Below are 5,217 nucleotides of genomic sequence, written 5' to 3' on the forward strand. Positions count from 1 at the left end.
TATGTAAACCTTGTAAAATAAGAGAGAATAGGCATAAGTATTGTGACATAATGTGTAATAACAGCCCATAATGCAATAAATATCGATATAAAAGCATGATGCAAAATGGACGTATCAACTCCCCCAAGCTTAGACCTCGCTTTTCCTGAAGCGAAATCCGAAATCGAAAAATATGTCCACATGTTTAGAGATAGAGGTGTCGATAAAAGTAAAATACGGACATGAGAGCATCATGATCATTCTTAGAACAGCAACTTACATAATTCTTGTCATACGATTTCTTATGCTAGAGTAATAATTCAATCACAATTTCAAGTATGAATCGTAAACTTCATTGAAAACTAACAAACTATAATCTCAGTCATTGGGGCAATTGCAATTTATCATAACATAGGAAAGAGTCAATATAAGAGCTTTTCAGCAAGTCCACATACTCAACTATCATATAATCTTTCACAATTGCTGATACTCACGCAATACTTATGTGTATGGAGTTTTAATCGTACACAGAGAAAGATAGGGGCTTATTGTTTTGCCTCCCAACATTTTACCTCAAAGGTAAAGTCAACAATAATAGTTCATGACAACTCACATCCAATTAGCCATATATACCAGGATCTTTCTAACATATTGTGCTTGCCAAAGGATAAAATGTAAAAAGGAAGGGTGAAGATCACCATGACTCTTATGCAAGGTAGGAGATAAAAGTAAAAGATAGACCCTTCGCAGAGGGAAGCAGAGGTTGTCATGCGCTTTTATGGTTGGATGCACAAAATCTTAATGCGAAAGAACGTCACTTTATATTTCCACTTGTGATATGGACCTTTATTATGCAGTTTGTCGCTTTTTATTTCTTCCATATCACACGATCGTATAAAGCTTATTTTCTCCCACACTAAGAAGTCATGCATATTTAGAGAGCAATTTTTATTGCTTGCACCGATGACAACTTACTTGGAGGATCTTACTCAATCCATAGGTAGGTATGGTGGACTCTCATGGCAAAACTGGTTTAAGGGTATTTGGAAGCACAAGTAGTATCTCTACTTGGTGCGATGAATTTGGCTAGCATGAGAGGGAAAGGAAAGCTCAACCATGTTGGATGATCTATGACAATATAATTTATCTCAGATGTAAGAAAACATAACCCATTACGTTGTCTTCCTTGTCCAACGTCAACTCTTTAGCATGTCATATTTTAATGAGTGCTCACAATCATAAAAGATGTCCAAGATAGTATATCTATATGTGAAGACCTCTCTTTCTTTATTACTTCCTATTAATTGCAATGATGACCAAAACTATGTTTGTCAACTCTCAACAACTTTTATTCATCATACTTTTTCTATGTGAACTCATTACTCTCCATAAGATCCATATGATCTCTTTGTTTCCCTTTTTTATTTATTTCTCTTTTCTTTATTCACTTGGGATCATGGAAAAATAATCAAGCCCTTGACTCAACACTAATCTTTATTATATATAGCTCACGGACTCGATTACATAGAGGGACCATAAAGCAAAACTCATAACTAGATCATACTAAAAAGCTTTATGCTACTAGATCAAGATATTATCAAAAGGATCGAACTAAGAAAAACAGTAAAGATAAAAGTGATGGTGATACGATACCGGGGCACTCCCCCAAGTTTGGCAGTTGCCAACGGGAGTGTTCATACCAGATACTCAATTCTTCTTTGTTGGTGGAGAAGGTGATGGTTTTGTTGATGGCGTAGGCTTGTTCCTTAATTTGCGCTTGAGGACAGAATTTTGGTCCCTTAGGTCCTCGATCTCCTGCTCCAAGCTCAGTATCTTTTTGCATAGCTCCTATTTGTTTTCCTGCAAGAGGCGAAAAGGGATAAACTCGATCTTAGGTTTCTTTACTCTATAAAGGAGGCTTGACTTTTTGAACTCCACATGCATGTCCCCAGGTTGAGGTAGTGGGACTTCATCTTCATCTGAGCTCATCTCCTCCTTTCCCTTAGGTTCATAGTCCTCTTCTTCTTCCGTAGTCCAACCATAATGCTCTGCATCCCCATAGACTTTAGGATCTACAAGGTAATCAGCCACATAACTCTCTCCTTCCGAATCCTAGGATGACATGTTGCTCAAATCTGTAGTAGGACAGCTCGATCCTAGCTCCCTCTACCTCTATAAATAGATCACCCCCGAAATTCTCGCGCAAAACCCTAGCCCTGCTCCTCTCGCGCCGCTGGACAAAAATCCCCGCGTCGGACATGTCCGCGCCGCCGTCCCCAACGAATCCGCCGCCGCCACATCACCACCGCCGGCCTTCTCTCTCCTCCGCAGCCCGCCCAGGCCCGGGACAAGCCCGCCGAAGCCCATCGGGGCCCGGGGCCGCACTCGCGCGAGCCCGCGTCGCCAGATCTGCGCGCCCTTCGCCGGACTTCGCCGGAGCACCCCGCCGACTCACCGGCGTTCGTCGTCCACCGCCGCCTCGACACCACCGGAGCACGCCGCCACGTCGAGGCACGCTTGCCGCATCAGGTCGCCGGCCACCGCGTCTGTCCCCATCTCCTTCTTCCTCCTTTGTCTGACCTCTCTCACCTCGATCTCTCTATCTCTCTTCCCTTCCCGCAGGTTCCTCCATCACCGCCCGTTAAGCTCCGATCGACGCCGGCGGCCGTGACCGATGCCGGGAATGGTGGTCCCGCCCCGTTCTCCATCGGATCCGGCAGATCTGGCCGCCCGCGCCGCCTCGCTTTTGCCCCGTTCGCCGGAGCTCTGCCGCGTCGCCGCCCTTGTCCGGCCTAGCTCGACCTCCTCCCGTCGGGGGAGACGACGAGCGTTCGCTCGTGGGCCGCCTCCCCCTCGCGCTCGTGGGCCCCGTATTGGGCCACATCAGCCACCGGCCTAGCAGCGCAGGTCCTTTTCCAACTCCAGCGTCCTCAGCCGAGTCCATGGTGAGCCATCCCTCTAAACCCCGCACGTGCACACTTTAGCTATCCAGCGCCCATGTTTTTTCCACTAAGTCCCCGAAGATTCCAGGTTCATGTGCCCATGTTCATCATGTCATAACTCATCAACCGTAACTCCGATTCGTGCGTGTAGCATATCAAAAATTTTGCGCCGACGAGTACATCATTTCATCTCATTGAGTCATTTTCGTTTGAGCTCATCTTGATGCCCGAAATGCTGTTGGGAAGAGGGCTATGTGATGAATTTGTCAGATCTGTTTCAGCAAATAGCTTTTTGTCATTTTTGCCATGTTTAATGTGTGCATGCTATGATCCTGAGCTCTACATGTGTTTTGTTATATGACATGCCATCTTTACAGAGGTGCTTGCCATGTATTTTTGTGATCTATGTGATGACTAGCACAAGCATGCAAAGTAGTGTAATCGGTAATGCTGATTTCAGGGACTTAGAATTTCACCAAGTCCTTGTCCTGTTTTTGTTGTTATGCCATATGTTCATGTTGTTTCCTAGTGATCCGTGCCTCTTTCGAGGATGATCAGTAAGGTTGTTTTGTTAACATTGTGGTGCTCTATCCATCCATGTCTTTATTTGCATTTATGGAGCACCCTAGCTTCAGTCAATCGAGCTCTACTTTTGCTATAAAGTGAATCCTGGCAGATTGTTGACATGTTTAGCAATTATGCCGAGGATGTTGCTATTGATCCGTGCATGCTATGTTGTTGTTCTTGCCATGTCTAGCTTCTAGGCCATGGCTTCTTGATGGGTGTATGCTTAGCTTGTCATGCCATGCTCTGTAGTGAGTGCATCGAGCTCGTAAACATGCCTACTTGTTAACTGATTTGCATGCTCCAGTTTTTCACTAAGTCTGAATCTGTTTATGTTTTTGCCATGTTCACATGCTTGCAATTGTATTTTCTGATCCCTTTTGGCTCAAGATCACTAAGGGACTTTTGTTAAGTGCTTTGAGTAGCTTCATGCCATGCCTTGCTTTTCCATGATAAGTTCCTGTAGCAGGTAGGTTTCATGCTCTAAAGTGTGCTTCCTGATGTTAAATTCCAGACTTGTGTTAATTTCACTAAGTCTGAAACCTGTAATCATTTGCACTTTTGCCATGCTTGTTTGAACCTGTTAATGGACGAATTAGCCGTAGCTCAGTGTTCATCTTTTGTCAAGCTTCTTGAGTGGATTCCTGCCATGTATTTTGTTGCCATGTTTGAGTGTTGTAGCATATTTATCTTGATGCATTTAGTTGGTCACTTGCTGTTAATCGCAGACCGATGCCATATTTGTTTTGCTTGCCATTTCCTAACCATGCATCCGATTCCGGTGATCTTTATATCGATTTCAACCGAAATCACCTCACCTTTCCAGTGGCACTCTTGGTTTCCAAGTTGAGGCCAGGTTCAATAATTCTTTTCCAAATCTTGCATATGCATCACATGCCGCCTCCCGCATATCATACCATGTTCATGTGTTGGTTGTTTACTATGTTGTGTGCTTCTTTCTGGTGTTGCTTCTTCGGGTTGGTTCCGATTACGTCGCGTTTGTGAAGAACCGTTTGACTACGTCCGTTTGTCTTCTTCATGGACTCGTTCTTCTTCCTTGCGGGATTTTAGGCAAGATGACCATACCCACGAAATCACTTCTATCTTTGCTTGCTAGTTGCTTGCTATTTTGCTTTGCCTATGTTGCGATACCTACCACTTGCTTATCATGCCTCCCATATTGTTGAACCAAGCCTTTAACCCACCTTGTCCTAGCAAACCGTTGTTTGGCTATGTTACCGCTTTGCTCAGCCCCTCTTATAGCGTTGTTAGTTGCAGGTGAAGATGAAGTTTGTTCCTTGTTGGAACATGGAGATGTTGTTCCTTGTTGGAACATGTTTACTTGTTGGGATATCACAATATCTCGTATTTAATTAATGCATCTATATACTTGGTAAAGGGTGGAAGGCTCGGCCTTATGCCTGGTGTTTTGTTCCACTCTTGCCGCCCTAGTTTCCGTCATATCGGTGTTATGTTCCCGGATTTTGTGTTCCTTACGCGGTTGGGTTATAATGGGAACCCCTTGACAGTTCGCCTTGAATAAAACTCCTCCAGCAATGCCCAACATTGGTTTTACCATTCGCCACCTAGCCTTTTCTTTCCCTTGGGATTTGCAGACTCAAGGGTCATCTTTATTTAAACCCCCCCTGGCCAGTGCTCCTCTGGGTGTTGGTCCAAACTAGAGCCCCTTGCAATGCCACCTCGGGGAAACTCGAGGGCTGGTTTTTGTTGT

This window comes from Triticum dicoccoides, chromosome 7A (assembly GCF_002162155.2).
Source record: "Triticum dicoccoides isolate Atlit2015 ecotype Zavitan chromosome 7A, WEW_v2.0, whole genome shotgun sequence".
NCBI lineage: Eukaryota > Viridiplantae > Streptophyta > Magnoliopsida > Poales > Poaceae > Triticum > Triticum dicoccoides.